This window comes from Desmodus rotundus, chromosome 13 (genome assembly GCF_022682495.2).
Source record: "Desmodus rotundus isolate HL8 chromosome 13, HLdesRot8A.1, whole genome shotgun sequence".
Classification (NCBI taxonomy): Eukaryota; Metazoa; Chordata; class Mammalia; order Chiroptera; family Phyllostomidae; genus Desmodus; species Desmodus rotundus.
The window spans coordinates 22554091-22575661 of NC_071399.1; the positions used below are offsets into that span (position 1 = coordinate 22554091).

Consider the following 21571-nt stretch of genomic DNA (forward strand, 5'->3'; position numbering starts at 1 on the left):
TTGTCCCTTTTCATGGCCATTTTCTAGAGCATAGCAGTATCACATTTTGTTTATTCTTTCATCCGTCGGTAGGTATTCGGGTTGTTTCCACGGCAGCTCTTACGTATCAGGCTACCGCGAACACTCGTGTGCAGGTTTTTGTGCGGGCGTGTATTTTCAGTTCTCTTGGGTGTGCATCTAGGAGTGGAACTGCTGCATGAAATAACACAGGTGTGTCTACGTCCTCCCCCTCCTAGATTGGAAACATCCCAGGACAGAGCTTGGAGTACTCACCTCCTGTCCCAGCACGAGGCGGGCCGTTCCCTGCTCGCTGACTGGAACGCTTGAATAGCTGATGTTTGCAGTTCCGACGTGAAACATGGTGGGGGGTTGGGAGACTAGACAGGCAGCATGAATAAAGTGACTCTTTCTTAAAAACTGAAATCATGAACAATTTTAACACTGACAGGTAAAATTGCAAAATACACTTCCCAGCACCCTGGCTCCATGTCTGTGTAATGATGGCAACAGCGCCTTACAGAGCTGTTGTGTTGAAATTGCTTTCATCTGAGGAGGACGCGGACAGACCTGGCACACACAGTGGGCACTCGGTCAGTGTGTTGTAGGCAGTTACATCGATTATGCTCCCGCATCCACAAGCCACTCCAAGCTTCCCTCTTCTGTGAAACACTGTGTAGCTTTACCCTTAAAAAGACTGGGTTTTCACCTCACCCTCAGCTCTGTCTTTTGCTGCCCAATATGAGATCCTTATGCTTGTGCCCCTATTCTTGAGGTCAAAGCAGCTAGTTTAACAAGGAAAAAGAGCTGACTAACCTAGTGAATTGTGCTCTCAAGATGAGAACTGGAAATGCCACTTCACCAGTTCTGCCTGGCAACACCCCCACACCCTTGTTGTGAGCTGTGCCCACCGAGCTGCACACTCTTCAAGTCTGTGACTTTTGCCCTCGACTGGGGCATGAGCAATCTTTTAAAAACATGTGTTGTCTATTTTTAGGTATCAGATACACTCAATCTGCCTACCTCTCTTCAGAGTGGGCTTCTTGACACCATTGGCAGGCAATCACCAAGTGAGGGAGTTCTGTTTTATTGTACTGTTATGTTTAAATGTATTTAAAAATAAGCACCTAGTTAAATACTTTTAATGATGGGTTACATTTTTTATTAATATATTTATTGATTATGCTATTACAGTTGTCCCATTTCCCCCCACCCTCACTCCACTCCATCCTGCCCACCCCCTCCCTCCCACATTCCCCCCCTATAGTTCATGTCCATGGGTCATACTTATAAGTTCTTTGGCTTCTACATTTCCTACACTATTCTTACCCTCCCCCTGTCTATTTTCCACCTATCATCTATGCTACTTATTCTCTGTACCTTTCCCCCCCGTCTCCCCCTCCCACTCCCCTATTGACAATGATGGGTTACATTTTATTAGGATTATTTCCACACTAAAATGACTTTAAAATGATAGAATCTCTAAATTTTAGAACATAACGCATTTCAATTATTTTCAAGTTCAGGTACAAAACTCAAGCTGGAACAGAAAAACATCACCTCAGTCAGTCTTGCTTTAGTGACTGGATAAAAAAATAATATGTAATCAGTACATCAAATCGACAGTCTAAAAATGACTAGCCTCGGTGCAAGTTTTGAAGTTAAGGATATTTCTAAAACATTTGAAACTTTCTAATTGGACGAGTGGGCAAATTTTTTCTTATAATCTTGTTTACACTATTAATTTCTTTATTACCCACCTTCTAAAATAACTAGAACAGAGGAGGCATTGTCATTTCCTGTTGTGAACACATCTCTAATTAGCGCCGTGAGAACGACCCAGTTTTATTGCAGGGGTCAACAGGTATGCTAATGGTCCCAATTTGTGGTGGCATTTGACGACTCACAGACATACCACCCCCCAGGCAATAACCAACAACTGCATCTTCAGATGGCCTCACCCCCACCCCCCCACCCCGTACCTCCACCCCAGCACCTTCAGGTATCAAATCACAAGTGTTTCAGCCTCTTGCGGGGCAGTGGGGCGGGGGAGGGGGGCACAAGGAGGCAGAGTTTGTAACTTGGAACTGGACCCTGTTCAGGAAAGGTAGTCAATTCCTATGTTACCGTCATAGAAAGACCTGGAGCTGAGAGAGGGCCCTGAAGACAGCCATTGCCCCTCCTCTCGCACACCACGCACTGCACTGTGGGCCCAGGTGGGCACACGCAGCAGTGTGACCTGGACAGGACCCTCTGAGCCCACAGTTTAAGGACATTTTCACTGCAACCTTTTACTAGTTATTATTATTGTTGTTGTTATTTTTTTAACTAGAAGGGGGAGAAACAGTCAAGAGGCATGTGGGTATGTATATTTCTTGGAATTCAGAGGTTCATGGGGGGAGGGGTAGAAATCCATAAAAAATGTCCCTAGCACAAAAGTTGGCAAAACAAATAGCTCTCTTAGGAAAAAAAAAAAAAATGCTGAACTGTGTAACAGGAGAAATTCTCTCATAAGGAGGGGGTGTTCCTGAGCCAAGTTTAGGCAGAGGAAAATTTTTCCAGCATGTCAGGAATGAAACTGACATTCCATTAAGGAAAATAAAAGGGGCCAAGGGAAAAAGTAAGGGGCGGGGGAAGCCACCAGAATTCAGACAGAGCTTTAAATTCCAGACGGGCCACAGGAGAGAGAGCTCTCGAAGATCCCCCTCTGCAGGCAGGCTACAGTCGATTTCTCTCTTGAGCTCTCAGCCCCAGTGGACATTTCCTGTTCTGCTTCTGGAAATTAAAGCCCCAAATTGCAAAACATCCTTTTCCCTGTAACCAAGCTCGATTCAGAGACCATCCCCTCCCACGTTGCTGATCTCAGTCCTGCCCTCCCCTTCCTTCCACGGAACCCCTCCCTGACCAGCGGCTCTGCTTCCCAAGGAAAGATGATAGATCTGTAGCAGGTGGTGCCAGAGCCAGAGAGACGCGACCCTGGGACCACGGCCGAAGAGGTAGGAACTGAGGGACTGGACATTCTTGCGATCGTCTGACATGTATTGAGCAAAACGAGACGCTTGTCCTTTAAGGCTTGGGCTGAGGGCATATTCGCTGATGGGTGTGTGTCGTGGGTGGGTGGACTCAGGGGGAAAGTTCAGGCATTTCTTTTCCCACCATCTTTCCAAATTTAACTTTAATTCCTGGGTCCCTGGAAGCCCACATTTTGTTTGAGGTCTGATGTGGAAAGTGTTATGGCAGAATTCTTGGAATTTCCTGATTTTCTTTCTTCCTTCTTGTCTTCTTCCTTCCTTCTTTCCTTCCTTCCTCTTGCTCTCTCCCCCTCCCTCCACCCTTTTCTTCCTTCCTTTCTTCTTTTCTTTCTCTCTTTCTCTTTCTTTCTTTTTTTCTTTCTCTCTTTCTTCCTTTCCTTTTCTCTTTTTCCCTGGAATGTCCAGGAGCATTTATAAATACTTTCAGCTCTGAATACATTCAGAGAGAAGTGACCAAAAGGCAAGTCTAGGAAAAGGCATTTTTGCTGTGATGAACTGGGGTTGAGCTGTTTCCCAGGACCTGAACCATGTATTCTTCTGGCTCTCCCTATGCTCCCTCCTTCCCTCTCCCCCACTCGCCATCATGGATGGGAACATACACCTAGAGTTGCCCCTCTAGGCATGGAGGTGTGGCGCCTTGAGCACCAGTGCTGGGCATTTATGGGCAGAGGCCAGGGGCCGTGTGAGACTTAGCTGTCCGTGGCGGAGCTGACTGGTTTACCCAGAAAGCTGCATGTGCCCTTGGCTGCCTTAGGGACATGCTCCTAGCTGTCATCACTGAAAGGCTACCTTTGGCAACACGTGTGCTGACATTGGAGTGACTCGGAAGGCTTAGCATGGTTTCTGCACAAGGAGCACTCCAAAATTTATGAAGCGATCATTGTCTTTCAAATGCCCTTTCTCTGCACTTCTGCGGCATTGGTTTCTCTAAACCACACATTTTTGTCTTTAGCCACATGCCGCTGTGCACTGATCTCTAACAGGCTAAATAACTGGGGGAATGAATTGAACAAAACTAGTCACAACTTATTAGTTGGTGATCGCAAGGCAGCCACTAACTCTTGCTGAGCACTTGCTATATGCCAGGCACCATTCTAAGGGTGGGAGGTATCAGCAGCATCATCCCCATCTTACAGATGAGGAGATTGAGGCAGGGGACACGACTAGTAAGTGGCAGAGGAGGGGTCTGAACTGAGGCAGTCCCAGTCTGGAGTGCAGTTCCAGCCTTGTCTAGCTGGGTGACTTTGGACAGGTTCAGTGTTCTCACCCTCAGTTTCCCTATCTGGGAAATGGGATAGTAGTGATAAACCCACCTCAGGGAGGTGTTGTGAAAGGTAAATTCATTGTAAAGGAGTATTTTTCTGAAGCAGATGAACAATGCAAGCCTGCTCTCCCCAGTCCCGAGAGTGTGTCTTATGGGTGGAGGGATCCCTTACCACTGAAGAGCCTCAGGCCCTGCAAGGGGAGCCACAGTGCCTTGTTAGGTTGGTACCTTCCACCAGGCACGTCGGGGCTCAGTTGCCAGCCAGTGCCAGACTGCAGCTGCCAGCTCACTAGACTCTAAGCTCCCCAGGACAGGGCTTGTGTTTTATACACATTTGCGTCTCTTAGAAAACGTTTCTTTAGCTGCAGTCCAAGAACATCATTGCTCTTCGGAAGGAGCACAGGATCTCCTTTAGGAAGGAGGTCAACCAGGAGCCTGTGGGACCCACCTTTTCTCCTTCCCAAGAAAGCAGCTACATCTTTACCTGACTTCTACGGTGGGGTGCCCGGCTGGAAGTTAGGAAAAGCTTTCAACTGCTGACCTGGAACTAGGAATGCTATGTCTGGCCTGAAATGATGGCTTATGGAAGAGAGCTGGTTTACAGACGGATTTCTCGCTTAGCCCTCCTCATCTGCCTCCTACTTAATGATCATCCCCTGCCCTGGGGAGGCACGTGCAGCCAGGCTCAGGAGGGGAGCACCCCCATCTCAGGCAGCCCGCCCTCACGTGCAGCGACAGATGAGGGGCAGGGCCCCCGAGGGCTGAGATTACAACCTGGCCTCTCTCTGAGTCTTTTCTGAATGTGCCCTTCTCACTTCTGCTCACAGTTATGGGCTGAGTGATCAATAATCATAATCATTATTATAGATCTTCCTTAAAGGTAACAGCTTCCTTATGGGGACCTTGTGCTGAGCACATGACACATAGCTCATGCACCCCCCCCCCACGAAAGCCCTGTAAGGCAGCCTTCGGCACGATGCCCACTCTGCTGATGAGGATCTGAAGGTAGAGCCGTTAAGCGACTTGCTCAAGGTCACCCAGCCAGTTCGTGGTGGAAAAGGTGGGATTGAAGCTGTGTCCCCTGAGTCCGAGCAAACTGCCTTGAGTATTTGCGTAGCCCCTGTGACGGAGGTGAGAGGAATATTGTGAGCACAGCTCTTTTGTATTTTTGGCAAAGGATGCCCCGGAGAATAGGCTGGGAGGAACCGTGACAGGGCCAGGACAGAATGTTCCATGGAAGGAAGGGCACCTCTGTGATAAAGCGGAGTCGGGGTTCTTGTCCAAGCTGTATCTCTGATAAACTTGACCTCTCCTCCGAGAGGTCATAGGAGTTTGTGGCAAAGAGCCAGCTCTGGAGCCAGACTGCCCCCGTTCAACTTCCTGCTCTGCCACGTGTTAGCTAGGTTGTCTTATGAATATTACCAAAACAATGACATCCTAGGTGGAGGGATGAAAATAACAGTACCTGTTTCATAAAGATATTATGACCTCTTAGTCCACATAAACATTTAGAACTGTGTCTGGCACATGGTAAGCAGTCAGTAAATATGTTGTTATGTGTACAAGAAGTGGTTGTAACAAGGGTTACTTTTAGGTAAGGTAGTTGGGTGCCAGTCTGGAAACAAGACGTAACGAGTGTCTGAGACCGTAAAATGGGCCCCCGTGGTTTGACCGTGTGCTGTGGGTATGCGGGTGGTGCCCGGGCCCCAGCCAGGAGGGTCGCAGGGTCCTAGACAGATAGCTTAGGACCCACGAGAAAGAGCTTAGGAGTTCTGCCAGGGATTAAAGAGGGAGAACTGAAACAACAAATCTTTAGGGTTGGATTTGCCAAACTGGATCTTTTGATGAAATGAAGTATAATTTATTGGTCTTTGTAGTTATGGAAATTAGTGCCAACTGTTAGACCTATTGTTATTTTCTTTTTAATGCTTGCTTTTATCAGTGATTAAATGACTTTGGCTGAACCACTTGTGTTTTTGGAAGGATGATTTTAGGATTTCAAGCTGAGATATAAAATTTAAGAGCTAAATAAAGCTGATTAAAAACACAGTAAGGAGATCATGATTTACAAATGAATTCTGGGGCTTTTTCAAGAACAAACCTGTGAGCACAGCTCAAGTCCAGATGGAATTTGCAGTGATTTTGAAAGTAGTGTGCATCGGCTGGCCTACCTTTCCTGGGAGAGAAAGTGGGCAAGAAATAAATTAATAACTGACATTTATTGAGCACTTACTATGAGCCATGCCTTGTGCTAAGTGCTTCATAGGCATTATCTCATTTGTTCAGTCCTCGTGGCCACCTATCAGGTGAGAGCTGTTGCTACCCCCAGTTTGCAAATGGTGACAGAAAGGTTTTACAGAAGGAAATAACGTGCACAAAATCTCACAGCTGGTAATTGCTGGGACTGGGGCTCTAACTCAGGACTGTCTGGTTTGGGTATGGGTGTTTAAATCTGACATGATGGTTCTAGTAAATCCGTCACCCCGAGATAAGTCATTTCTGCTTGTTTGAAGAGTCCCCCCTGTATTTAGAAGGGGATGGAGGGCCCTGGCTGGTGTAGCTCAGTGGACTGAGCGTGGGCTGTGAACCAAAGTGTTGCTGGTTCGATTCCCAGTCAGGGCATATGCCTGGTTAGCGGGCCAGGTTGCAGGCCAGGTCCCCAGTGGGGGCCACATGAGAAGCAACCATTCTCTCCCTCTCTTTCTCCCTCCCTTCCCCTCTCTCTAAAAATAAATAAATAAAATCTTAAAAGAAATGGATGGAGGGATCTTCCAGACAAGGTCTGAGCGCAACACCCTCTGAGCACAACACCCTCAGGCATTTTGGGGAGCAGGGCTCACGTGAAGAGAGGCATCTGCACCTGTGCAAGCAAAAGGTGTGGGTAAACCTGGGAAGCAGGTTGTCTTCTTAACCTTTCCTGGTGCGCTCCCAGAGGCCCCCCTGTCTCCAGGACTCCTCTCTCCCCTTCTGCAGGGGTCTCAGTCACTCTCCAACACAGAGAAGGGCCCAGCGGTGGCCTCACACTGAGCTCTGCTCCGGCCCTAACCCCAGCATCCCAAATCTAAACTTAATCCTACCAGTGGCTCATCCAAGCATCCTCTTGCCTTTCAGCAGGCCGCTGGACAGTGGCTAAGAAGAGAATTGGTGTGCAGGTGCTCCTGTAGGAGACTTAGACTTCACTGTCCTAGTGAAGAGGAAAAGCATTTTGGAGAAAGGAGACTTCCTAGGTACCCCTAACCACGCACCACAGTGATTCACTTGTTAACCTCTCCAAAGCTGGGAAGGCAAACTCCTTTCTGAGGGTCTGAAGTCCAGGCGTAACGCTTGTCATGTGTTACTTGATAGAGAAGATGCTTTTCTGAAACTGTAGAACATTTAGAGCCCCGACTCAACCAGGTCAGCTCTGGGCGGCAGCGGAAGTGCGTGATGTTCTTCCTAGGCGCTCAGAGCCCTGTCTTTGTCCTTTTCTTTTCCCTAGAGGCCCTTTCCCTCCCACCTTCTCTGCCTCTCACGTCTAGACTCCCCTTCCTTCCTCATCTGTCGGAAGGCCTTCAGGCCCTTAACTCACCGCACAACCTTAAAGCACTCATCTCCCAAGGCTGCACGTGCTTACAACAAGAATCAATCTTCTTTTTCTTTTTCTTCTCTTTTATTTATTTATTTATTTATTTATTTGGCTGGAAACAATAATGGAACTTAGAAATCAGCAGTTTGGGGAAGGTTTTTAAAGTTTAAGGGTTACTTTTCAATTACTGTTTATATTCAGTATTATTCTGTATATACGTTTCCGGTGTACAGCCTAGTGGCTAGACAGCCATATGCTTCACAAGATGCCCCCCCTGGGATTTCCAGCACCCAGCTGGCGCTATACGGAGATATTACAGTATTATCAACTGTATATCCTATGCTGTAACTCACATCCACATGACTGTTCTGTAACTACCAAACTGTACTTCTTAATCCCCTCACCTTTCTCGCCCAGCCTCAAACCCCCTCTGCTTTGGCAACCACCAGTCTGTTCTCTGTATCTGGGAGTCTGTTTCTGTTTTTGTTTATTTTGTTCTTTAGATTTTACATATACTTGAAATCATATGGTAGTTGTTTTTCTCTGACTTATTTCACTTAGTGTAACACCCTGTGGGTCCATCCATGCTGTCACAAATGGCAAGATTTTATTCTTTTTCATGGCCGAGTAGTATTCCATTGTGTGTACCACAGCTTTTTTACCCACTCATCCACTGATGAGCACTTGGGCTGCTTCCACATATTGGCTATTGTAAACAATACTGCAATGGACATAGGGGTGCATACATTCTTTCAAATCAGTGTTTTGGGTTTCTTTACATAAATACCCAAAAGTGGAATCACTAGGTCATACAGCAGTTTCATTTTTACATTTTTGAAATAACTTCATACTGTTTTCCACAGTGGCTGCACCAGTCTGCATTCCCACCAACAGTGCACGAGGGTTCCCTTTTCTCCACAACCTTCCCAGCACTTGTTTGTTGATCTATTGATGATGGCCATTCTGACAGGTGTGAGGTGATATCTCATTATGGTTTTAATTTTCATTTCTCTGATGGCTAGTGACATGGAGCATCTTCTTATGTGTCTATTGACCATCTGTGTGTCCTCGTTGGAGAAGCATCTATTCAGGTCCTCTGCTCATTTTTAAATTAAGTTGTGTGGTTTTGGGCAGTTGAGTTGTATGCGTTCTTTATGAATTTTGGATATTAACCCTTACAGAATATATACCTGGCAGTTGTCTCTCCCATCCAGTAGGGTGGCTTGTTTTTGTCGATGGCTTCCTTTGTTGTGCAAAATCTTTTTAGTTTGATGTAGTCCCATTTATTATTTTTCTGTTTTCCTTGCCCAAGGAGATATGTTAGAAAAAATATTGCTAAGAGAAATGTCAAAGACTTTACTAGTTGTGTTTTTTCCTAGTACTTTTATGGTTTTGAGTATTACATTTCAGCCTTTAGTCCATTTTGAGTTTATTCTTGCATATGGTATAATAAGGTGGTCTAGTTTCATTTTTTTTGCATGGATCTGTCCAATGTTTTGGGAGAGTTTTAAAGGATTTTGGAACATAGGTTTTTCTTAGACACCTACATCACGCTTTAAACCAGTAGTCATGTGGGGCCCATCAGTAGTTACGGAGGGTCCTAGTTTAATGACTATGGGTGGAGTTAGGAAGAGGGAGGAAATCTGTTGTATATCCCAGGTCACCCAAGATATAGAGGGTTAGGAGTGGAGGGCTTACACCTCCTGCGCTTTCAGCCCTGGGAAGGTAATAGGAATATTCCCTTCCTTAGCCTCACCTTCTATTTTCAAAATGAGTTTTGAAGAGCCTGAAGCAGGCAGCAGTTGAAAAAGCAGACACATACAGGACAAAATGTCCCAAGGCAGCAGGGAAAGGCCTGTGTGTTCATTGTTCAATGCGAGGCTCTCTTGGACCCTTGGAACTTTCCATAGTTGGACTTTCTGGCTAATTATTACCATCTGCGTGGTGGCTGGCAGCCGAGATGTTGCTGAGTCTGCCAGTCGAATTGCTGGGCCAGCCTGGGGCCTACACCAGCTGCTGCCAGCTGCGGTGGCCCCCTCAAGTTTCTTCAGGAACAAGCAGGCGTGCCCACTAACTGCTGACCCTGACGTTGGTGAGTGGCTTGACCTTCAGCCTACCTCCTCACCTCTCGCAGTTGTTTGTCCAGAGCCCAGTCTGGATTGCCAGACTCAGGTTTCCTCTACCAGCAGGCCTGCGTTATGTCTGCATACATCAGTGAGCAAAGCCTGCTCTTTGCCTTGGAGCGGCTCACTAGCCAACGTGCACTGCACAGCCTGGCACAGATGTAGAGACGCGTCATGGAAAAAAGAGGTCTGCATAGACTTCAGTAAATAAACAGCTGTCAGGGCTCTAGGCACGTATCAGCCGCAGCCTGGCAAGACATTTCGTTGCTTCTAGAGTTGTGTGCATCAGGCCTGAAAGGGATCTCAGAGACTTCCTAGTGCAAACCCTTTGTTTTACAGATGAGGAGAACGAGACTTAGAGAAGTAGTGACTTCCCCAACGTCATAGAACTGAGGCCCAGGGGCCGCTCTGTCTCTCAAAACCAATCTGTTATGCGGGTGGTCTTGAAAGGGGATTAAAATCATGTGGGTGCTGGTTTTTCCATTTAACCTTTTAAATCTGCTCTCCACCCCTCTCCACTCTCCTCTGTGTCCAGGAGGCTGATCTTGCATTGAGTTCCGGTTAGGTTCAGCCAATGGAGGCCACAGGTGGAAATCAGGGGGGAAGGGGGGAGTGATCCAAAGGTATTTGTTCCTCTTGTGCTGTTCCTGCTGGGCTGTCACGGGCAGGTTGTGTTCTCTGACTGAAGACCTTGACTCCTATCAGGCAGCCCTCTGTACATGGCTGCGTCCTTCACTATATAGCCCTGGAAAACTGCTGTCTCTTGAGGTCTCTCAGACTCTACTCACGCCTACCTTTGTAAACAGTCCCTTTATCACATTCTCAAATTGGAGAGTGCTGTCAGTCTGTTCACCCAGTATTTGGAGGATGTTTCTCAGGTGGGATTTGTCTTATGTTTTTCTCACAAGTACACTGGGATTGTGGGTTTTTGGGAATGTCACAGAAGTGAAGTGCCATTTCACTGCCTGGTATCAAGGGTGCACACTGTCCGCATGACTTATCCCTGTTGGTGTTCACCTTGATGTCCTGGCTGAAGCGGTGTTCATAAGGCTTCTCCACTGCAAAGTCCCTCCTTGTCCCCTTTCCGTGCGGTGCGCTTCGGGAGGAAGTCACCCCGCGCACACAGCTCATGCTAAGGGAGTGGGGAGTTAAGCATTTGCCTCTTTGAGGGTGGACTATCTGTATAAACTATCTGCAATTCTTCTTCATGGAATATGTCTCTTCTCTTGATTTATTTATTTGTTAAATTATTCATTTATACTAGCAGAGACTCATGCACTTTATTTTATACTTAAGGTTCTATTTCAATACTAATTTATTAATTTTTTGTTCAATTTGTCCCAGCTTTGGCCATTGGGAATTCTTTCAATCGACTTCTGGGTCCCTTTGTCATACCTCCATCACTGTGGGTTTTGGTATTTTGTTTTTTATTTGTTTCTTTGTTTTTGGCACACTTGTTTACATTCTGGCTGTGTAAAATGCTCAAGGCTCATTTTGTGTATTTCCTGCCCCAGTCCTAGAAATGGCCATTTCTCCAAGCAGCCTTGGCTCCTTTTATTAGAGAATAGTATTGAAAACCAAGATCTGGGTGCCAGGGATGCTTGTTGCTACTGAGGAGCTGTTGCTTCTAGTCCCTTTCAGTTAATAGAGCAAGAAGATATATGTGTGTGTATTAACCTGTGTATATACACCCATTCATAGCTATTTCTATATGTGACCATCTGACTCTATATTAAGCAAAACATGAATTGATGCTGATGTCTCCAACTCTAATTCATTACCACATGGATCTTTCTAGACCTCCCTTTCCTTATCTATAAGTTCCCATCCCAACAATGAGAAATCCAACTCCCGTCATCTGTTAGCCATTCACATCAATTTCAGGATACATGTATAGGGGCATTAGAATCATTAACACGTCCTCCCATGGGAACCGACTTTATCAGCTAGATTTAATGCTCGTGCACAATTCCCTTTGCCCTTAGTCCTACACATGCCACTCATCTCCAAAGCTGCTAGGCCAGCCCCTTCAGTGATGTTGTTTCAAACATTTGCAATACAGTTACATTGCTTTGTCATAGTGCGCATTCCATCCTGGGATCCTCCAATCTCTTAAATGATTTTTCTTCAATTTGCACACATTAGGTTCACTCTTCGGGCTGTAAAGTTCTACAGGTTTTGACAAATCAGTAGTGTCCTGCTCCCACCATTATGGTATCATGTAGAATAGTTTCACGCCCTAGAAATAACCCCTGTGTTCTGCATATCAAGGCTTGTGGACAAATAACACCTGGGAAAGAAAAAGGAGCAAAAGCAAGTTTGGGCAGGAAACCCTTCACGTGTGTGATGCAGGTGCGACTTAGTCTCTGCCTGACCAACAAGGAGCTCCAAAGCAAAGATTGCCCATTAGAGGGGTCCCATGTTGGGCAGAAATGGTCAGGCCTTTTGTACTACTACCTTGCTCAGCCATTGGCTGGGGACTGTCGGAGAAGACTAATCTCAGCTCAAGAGCAGAAGCAGACCCTGAAGGCACTAACAGCTGGAGATGCTCAGCTAACCACATTCCTTGGAGCTGGGTTGCTAAGTCCTTTCCTGGAGAGGGATCTGAGTGCAGCAACTCTGTTTCTGCCAGAAATATCTTTGAAAATTCCAAACACAGGTTGGCCAACCATTGGTCAGGAATCTTGAGTAAAGGATTCCTGTATCAGGTGGGATTTAGAAATGGATGATCGGATGATCCCATTGGCCCCTCCCTTTCAGCTCTTCGGCCCTGTGACCATCGCTTGGCCAGGTTTGATCCAGGCAACCCACGTATTCCGTTTCTTACGTGCATTCCATCTCACTCAGGCCTCTGCTTTCCTTCCTGCACTGACCATTTCATGCCCTGCTCTGACCTGCAAGTAGGATCAGAGTTCCTCCTTTCTCCAGGGACTTTTCATTGTGGCACACAGACCAGAAGCTTGTGAGTTGAGTTGAACAACCAAATCCTGACTGAACTCGTCCCCTTCCTGGAACATGGAAAAAGCGAAACAACAATACTCCCTACTGACCTTTGCATGTATCACACCTAGCAAGGTGTGATAGTTTCATTTCCTTCCACCCCGACTCCCATGCCCGTGGGTGCCCTGGGATTTTCACCTGCAGGTGCAGAATCAGTCCAGTTCCATTCCCGTCTTTCTCTGCAGGAAGGTGGAAACCGTTCAGACTTTTCTGAAGAAGGAGTGGCTCTGATATTCTCTTCTACCTGTGCTTACTCTTCCTTTTGTTTTACTTGCTTAAGATTAAAGGCCTGTTTTATTCTTGAAACTTGACGGCTCTATCTAGCTCCCAATGTCCTAAGATACATAATTAGAATCTTCACTTGGCCTCTTAGGACAGTCTTTACTTCTAAGCCTAAGGAAATTTTTATGTTTACTTTGTGTCTCTTTAGAGACTTCCTTTGAACACCTGCTTCTGCTTTCTTTGTAGCTCACTCCAACTCCACAGACCCTGTGTGTTTTGCCCAGCCGGAGAACAGTAGCATTTTTTATACTCATGCTATTTCTGTACAGCGGATCAGGCACACTGATTTTAATATCAAAGTTTCACAAATTAAAATCCTGCCTTGAACCCAGGCCCTCAGGACTCTTGCCAGCCTCCTGGTTTTCCTGTCTGCATCGTTATTTCTTAGTGGGATGGCTAAAGCCAGAACCTACCAGGCCAGAGAGTGCAAATAAAGTATTGGTGGATGAACTCTCCTCACCCTCCACCCCTAAGACCAGACAGTGGGGATGGAATCCATGCTTAAATAACCAAAGGTCACTCTGGGTCACTGCTCCAAAGCTACATGAGACATGAGACCCCAAAAAGTGCTAAAAGTTAATATTCCAAGATGACACTTGGGGTTACTGAGTCCAGGATGTTTGAATTATAGGCAGGTTCTGTCTCTGAAAACACCAGGTCAGAAAAAATAGCCTGCTTTTTAAAAAAATCAATAAAAAGCATACAAAGGGTGTACTGTCCCTGAACCATAATGTAAGAATAGAAATGACAAGTAAATGAAATGAAAAAGGAAAGAAGTTTTTTTTTTTTTTTTAAAGTGCTTGCATTCCACTCCCTGAGAATACAGATTGAAATCGTGAACTTGGCAGCTGTTCCCACAGTAGAAGAACAGGGTCACAGGTCAGAAGCACAAGCTCTCTTCTGGAAACTGCCAACTTATTAAAGTTGACAGTTGCATCACCTTGAAACAGGGAACAAAGACTTTCTTTTTTGGCAGAATTCAGTTTTGCTGGCAGAAAGTGTTAGGGAACAGTCACACACAGAGTGGCTGGTGGAATTATAGAGGAATTTCTGAGAATCAGCCTTTAGGCAAAAGTCATTTGGCTAGAAACTTGCACTGAAAACCTGCCTTGTAAGTTAGCATGTGACTTTCACCTGACTTAATTTTCTTCAGTCCCAAGGGTTTCAAGGCCAGAGAAAGGTTCTGCCCGGGGTTGTTGGCGTGTTCACTCTTCAGTGTAAATTGAGGATAAATTCAAAGACAAGTCACCAAAGGGAATTTCTCTCTTTGACATCAAGTATAACTGGGATGGTTTTTAAAGTAATGTATAAAATTTTTCTAATTGAAATAGCAGATATATAATCTTTGTATCTGGGTTAAGTGTGACTTGAAGGAAATAAGGACCAAGGGAAGAACAAAGGACTGGGTAGGAGTGGGGAAATCTGAGCCCTGGCTCCAGCTTTGGCACAGTCTCCATAACCTTGGGCATGTCTCCAACGTCGCGGCCTTGGTTCATTTATATAAATATAAGAAGGTGGAACTAGATGGCCTCGAAGAGCCTTTCCAGCTTTGTTGTAGGAATCAGTCTCTCAGTTTTGATTTTTTCCGTATGTTTAGGCGGTGCCGAAACAATGATGTAAGGCAGAATTAGGGTATAGATTTGCCAGGGGGTCATCTTGAGGCTGGCAGCAGGCCTCAGGCAGCTCTCGCTTCATCCAGCATTCTTGCAATGATGAATTCAAATAGACAATCATACGGACAGGCACTTATAAATACATTTATTGCATGAATGAATGAATGAGTGGATGAAACACTCAGGAGAGCACTAAGGGAGGAGAATGAAAACGTTTAGTTGGAGGAAGTTCATTTGGAATAGGGCATGATTTTGCTTAGCAATGATGGCTCAGGGGAGGTTTTATGGACAGCGTCAGCCAGAGCTAAACTTCAGGAAGTACAGACATACCTGGGATGTGATATGGGTTCAGTTCCAGACCACCACAATAAAGCAAATGTCACAATAAAGCAAGTCACAATCTTTTTGGTTTGCCAATGCATATAAAAGCTACATGTACACTATACTATAGTCTATTTTTAAAAAGATTGTGTTTATTTATTTTTAGAGAGAGGGGAAGGGAAGGAGAAAGAGAGGGAGAGAAACATCAATATGTGGTTGCCTATTGCACTCCCCCTACTGGGGACCTGGCCTGCAACCCAAGCATGTGCCCTGACTGGGAATAGAACTGGCAACTCCTTGGTTCGCAGGCCAGCACTCAATCCACTGAGCCACACCAGCCAGGGCTAATCTATAGTCTATTAATTTTGCAATCACATTATCTCTCAAAAACAATGCATGTGCCTTGATTTAAAAATACTCGATTGCTAAAAAACACTAACCATAACCAAATGCTTGCTGAGCCTTAATAATCATTTTGCTCGTGGGGAGGGTCCTGCCTTGATGTTAGCAGCTGCTGACTGATCAGGGTGGTGGTTGCTGAAGGTTGGGGTAGCGGTGGCAATTTCTTCAACTAAGAAAACAATGAAGTTTGCTGCATTGAGTGACTCTTCCTTTCGTGGGCTGTTTCCCTGAGCATGGGGTGTCGTTTGGCAGCATTTTACACACGGTAGAACGTCCTGCAAAACGGGAGCCAACGCTCTCAAACGCTGCTGCTGCTTTGTCACCAGGTTTGTATAATATTCTAAATGCTCTGTTGTCATTTCAATAATCTCCACAGCATCTTTGCCAGGAGTAGTTTCCATCTCAAGGAACCACTTTTTTTTTTTTACTCATCCATAAGAAGAAACTCCTCATCCATTAACGCAGGGTCCCTAACCCCTAGGCCAGGAGTTAGGGACCTGTTAGAGACCAGGCCGCAAGGCAGGAGGTGAGCAGAGGGTTGAGCCAGCCAAGCTTCTCATTATTGTCTGAGCTCATCGTCTTTCACAAAATCGGTCTCTGGTGCCAAAAATGCTGGGGGACCACTGTGTTAAAGTTTTATCACAAGATTGCAGAGATTCAGTCACCTCTTCAGGCTCCACCTCTTATTCTAGTTCGCTTGCTATTTCCCCCACATCTGCAGTTGCTTCCTCCACTGAACCCCTGAAGTCTTGAACCCCTCAGAGTTATCCATGAGGGCTGGAGTCAACCTCTTTGAAACTCCTGCTAATAATGCAATTTTGATCTCTTCCCATGAATCACAAATGTTCTTAATGGCATCTAGAATGGTGAATCCTTTCCAGAAGGACTGTAATTTACTTTGCCAACATCCATCAGAGGAATCACTATCTGTGGCAGGTATAGCCTTACAAAATGTATTTCTTAAATAATAATACTTGAAAGTCAGAATGACTCCTTGATCTATGGGCTGCAGAATGAATGTTGTGTTAGCAGGCAGGAAAACATTAGTCCTTGTTGTACCTCTCTATCAGCGCTCCTGGGTGACCGAGTATGTTGTCAATGAGCAGTAATATTTGGAAAGGAATCTTTTTTTCTGAGCAGTAAATCTCAACAGTGGGCTTAAAAGATTCAGCAAACCACGTTGTAAACAGATGTGCTGTCGCCCAGGCTTTGTCGTCACTGGCAGAGCACAGGCAGAGTGGGTTTAGCCTAATTTTTAAGGGCCCTAGCATTGGCTTGAAGTTACTAACAAGAGAGTCAGCCTGTCCCTTGAAGCTTTGAAGCCAGGCATTGACTTCTCTCTAGCTGTGAAAGTCCTAGATGACATGTTCTTCCGATATCAGGCAGTTTTGTCTGCATTGAAAATCTGTTGTGTGGTGTAGCCACCTTCCGGAATTGTCTTAGCGAGGTCTCCTGCATAACTTGCTGCAGTATCAGCACCTGCTGCTTCACCTTGCAGGTTTATGTTATGAAAACGGCTCCTTTCCTTAAACCTCACAAAACAGCCTCTGCCAGCTTCCCACTTTTCTTCTGCAGCTTCCTCACCTCTCTCAGCCTTCCTAGAATTGAAGAGAGTGAGGGCCTTGCTCTGGATTAGGCTCTGGCTTAAGGGGAAGTTGTATTCTGTTTGCCCTCCTAACCAGATCACTCAAACTTTCTTCACATCAGCCAGAAGGCTGTTTCGCTTTCTTCTCATTCACGTGTTCGCTGGAGAAGCACTTCTAATTTTCTCCAAGAACTTTGCTTTGCATTCACAGGTTGGCTCCCTGTTTGGCATAAAAGGCCCAGCCTTTGCTCTGTCATAGCTTTTGACATGTCTTCCTCACTAAATTTAATCATTTCTAGCTTTTGTTTTAAAGTGAGAAACGACTCTTCCTTTTACTTGAACACTTAGAGGCCATTGCAGGGTTGTTGAGTGACCCGATTGCAATATGATTGTGTCTCAGGGAATAGGGAGGCCTGAAGAGAGGGAGAGAGGGGGAGGCATGACCAGTCAGTGGGGCAGTCAGGACACCCACTATATTTATCGATCAAGTTTGCTATCGCATATGGGCATGGTTCATGGTGCCCCAAAACAATTGCAGTCAGTGATCACAGATCACCATAACAGATATAATCATTATGAAAAACTGAAATACTGTGATAATCACCAAAATGTGACACAGAACCATAAAGTGAGAAACCACTGTTGGAAAAATTGTGCCGATTGCCTTGTACAACTCAGGGTTGCTGTAAGTCTTCAGTTGTAAAAAATGCAGTACCTGCAAAGTGCAATAAAATGAGCTGTACCTGTGTTAGGGTTAGCACTGACTTACACAGCACTCTTTATGTGTAGAGTAAGATGGAGTGATGGCTGACAGTAATACAGTTCTTCCAGGTACAGGTAATGGGACTCTTTTTCTCCTCAATTTAGTGAGCAGAATATTGATTAGGATTTGCATTGTCTGAGTCTCACAGAAGTCCAAACTGTTAGTGGCTAACCAATGTGTTGCTCATATTTTTCTCACATAAATGAAATCTGTCGGTAGGCAGCCCAGGGAGGCTCAGAGGCTCCCAGGTGTAATGGACTCAGGCTCCTTTGACCTCAGGATTAAGCATGGCTGTGCGAATCCTGCTTAGCCCATCAGCATTCCAGCTGGCGGGGTAAACAAAGAGCCCCCAAAGGGCTCCCCTCCTGTCGTAGTCCATCTGGGCTTCTATGACAACATACTACAGACTGGGTAGCTTTAAAAAAACACACAGAAATTTAGCCCTTGTTGGTGCAGCTCAGTTGGTTGGACCATCGTTCCATACACCCCCAAAGCTTGGGGGTTGGATTCCTGGTCAGGGCACCAGCCTGGCATGCGGGTTCATGCTGGTCAGGGAGCGTACGGGAGGTAACTGGTAGATGTTTCTCTGTCACATTGATGTTTCTCTCTCTCTTCCCCTCTCTCTAAAATCAATGAACGTATTTTTAAAAGCCCAGAAATTTGTTCTCTCAGTTTTGAAGCCTGGAACTCCAACATCAGCGCACTAGCTTGGCGGCACTCTGGTGAAGCCGTTTTCCTGGTTCGTAGCCAGTGCCTTCTGTGTCCTCCTGTGGAAGAAGGGAAGGGGTCTCATCTCTCCGGAGCATCTTTTATAAGGACACTCATCCCATTAACAAGTGCTCCGCCCTCATGAATTAGGCGTCTCCGGAAGGCCCCATTACCTAATAGTGTCACCTGTGCAAGTTAGGATTTTAACACACGAAATTTGGAGGGGCCCCGACAATCAGACTGTGGTACCTCCTCACTCCCATTAATGATATGTCCTGGGGTTGAACTTGATACATCTGTTTTCATCCCATTGATGAAAACTTAAAAAAATAATCCCCATGGGTCCCTCCCCTAAAGGAAATTAACATGTTTGTTTTAAATGTTATAGGGAAGGACAAAGGACCTAGAATAGCTAAAATGGTTTTGAAAAAGGAGAACAACATCGGAGCACTTACATTACCTGATTTCAAGAATAATATGTGGCTCTTTGGTAGTAAATCCACTTATATCATAAATTTGGCATTTAAACAATTTCCAAAACAGGAAAGAAGGGGCAGCTCTGAGATAAGCACGTAGCTTCCCAAGGCAGTTGCTTTGAAGGGTAACACTCATTTGCCACGATTGCTGGGCCTGGGGGGGTGGGGAATCCATGCTGAACATCAACTTTGTAATCAAGACAGAATTGGTTTTAAACACTGCAGACACCACTTACCGCAGTGTAAAAATTAAAGTGCAGACTAGAGGCTAAGCTCTGTGTGAGAGCTCTGCAGCTAGCTGACTCTGAATCCTGGCTCTGCCGTCTCCTAGCCATGTGGCCCTGGGTACGTTTAACCTTTCCATGCCTCGCTTTACTCATTTGTAAACTAAAGATGCCTACCCAAGACATTGTGACGAACATTGAATGAGTTAATAAATCAAAAGCACTTAGAAGAGAGCCTGGTGCATAAAAAGTGCTCAGCAACTCTTAACTGCTGTTATCATCCTTCCCCACTGTACCTGGTATTCCATACCTGTTAGCTCCCGTCCTTCCACAAAGCATGAGTAGCATTTGGGGGTGGGGGGAGTTTTGACACTGAAGGGTGTATTTTGCAATCTCGGGGGGCAACCCTCAATTTCAGTTTCTTAAATTTTCTTTCTTTGCTATTTTTCAACATTTAAAAATGACTTACTGGCAGAAATATAATTCCCAAATGAAAACCTTAATACTAGATATCACGTAATACCCCTCCTTGACTCCGTCGCCGGCCATATGTCTCCTTCAGCCCTGACTGGCCATCATGTGCAGGCGCCCACCGACTCAGGGACTGAGAAAGGTGGGCTATCTCCCTCCCCTCCTCCTCTCTTTCTTCTTCTTTGGTCACATTAGGCAGAAACTACAGCGTACCATATAATAGTCAGGTTTTCTCTTCCCTTTACTCCTTATCAAAGGCAACACCGAGTGGTCTCCAGCTATTATCCTCTGCTTAAAAGATAACTCTTCAGCTGTGTGATTGGTTCTGACCCCCGGAACTGGCATTACATGCTCAGTCAGTGGGTCAGGTGATAGCAGAGTCGCCCACACTTTCAGCTGGCCTCCGACTGCACCACTGCAGAACCACAGGAGGGGGGAGGAGGCGTTGCCATGGGTTCATAATTTTCCTCGGACAGCTTGTGATTACAGGGTAACAAGTCTGTAACTTCATTAGGAATGCAAAGGCTTTTACTTTGTTTTGTAATTGAACTATAAAAAGCAAGAAGAGTTTTAAACCAAGGGACATTAGGCAGAGGATTTGCAGATATCTCATAGTCTGTTCCTTCACTGGCGATCTGTGAGCAGTCTCTGGGATGGAGAAACAGAACTCAGCTCTGCTTCCATGAAAAGGGCAAATCATTACGTATCTGGGGCTCTCAGGCCTATCCTGGACATTTTCTCTGAAAAGCTCTAAGTTTACTTCCCAAAGACAAGACTTCTCCTTCAGTGTCTTCACATCCCTGGGTCTGAAGCCCCAACTGCTCGTGTCTGGACCAGGTAGGGCAGCCAATCAGTGAACACAAGCATCTCTGCAGAGACGCATGTGGGTCCCACACAGACAGCTTTCACATTATTTTACAGACTCTTTTCCCCGCCCCCCTTTATCTCAGTTTCTCTGCACTACAACAGGTTGTGGTTTCATTTTTTCCTTTTCTTTTAAACCATTTTTGTGGCACACACTGGGCCTCTCTGCACTTATAGCAATAAAACTTCCCAACAGCCCATCTTGTCCACCCAGTAGGAAGACAACTTGTCCTTCCTCGCCCTCCTCTCCTGTCACCCCTCCCATTTTTCCTTGGAATGACCCACTGGGAATACAGACCTTTCTCACTAGGAGGGGCTGAGTGTTCTTCTGGAGAGGACCACAGCTTTGACAGGGTCATGTCCATGGTATCATTGGCTCTTCAATCACATCGCCAAAGTATTCCCAACAGAATGTGTGAAGAATCTGAACTTTAAAAAATTATCTCCCAAGAGTCAACTTTTCTTCAGCTATTGGAAATGCTTCCCATAAGGCCTCAATTCAGTCTCACTGCATTTTTACAAATTAATGTTTATTTTCCACCCCCAAATACTCTGATGTATATGTCGACAATGTGGCTGCATCCTGAACTCTAGGAACCTTCTTTCTATAATGGAGTGAAGATAACACATAATGTATAAATAGGAAGTCAGAATTCGACATTAAAAAAGAGAGATCTGTTGTAAGTCTCTATTTGTATATGTTTATAAATATATATTTATATATAGGTCTTTATTATGAGTTTTCTGGAAACATTAAAACATAGCCACAGGCATCTTTATTCTCCTAGAGCTTCCCATCAAGAATGACAGCTAATGTTAAACACCATTCTGTGTGCCGCGGACCCACAGGGTTCATTCATTCAGCACCCTGTAGGCCAGGC

General features: G+C 45.5%; 1 protein-coding gene across 4 annotated transcripts in view; it reads left to right on the plus strand.

Moving 5' to 3' along the window:
- The first annotated feature begins 2614 nt into the window (after positions 1 to 2614).
- TACC1 (transforming acidic coiled-coil containing protein 1) overlaps positions 2615 to 21571 on the plus strand; it is a 97849-nt gene continuing 78892 nt past the window's right edge. Inside the window, exon 1 of one of the 4 annotated variants that reach the window (XM_045197223.3) lies at positions 2615 to 2993. The gene's annotated coding sequence lies outside the window, so the exon portion shown is untranslated. The remainder of the gene's footprint in view (positions 2994 to 21571) is intronic. The other 3 variants (XM_045197224.3, XM_045197225.3, XM_053916865.2) reach the window with 3 other exon arrangements.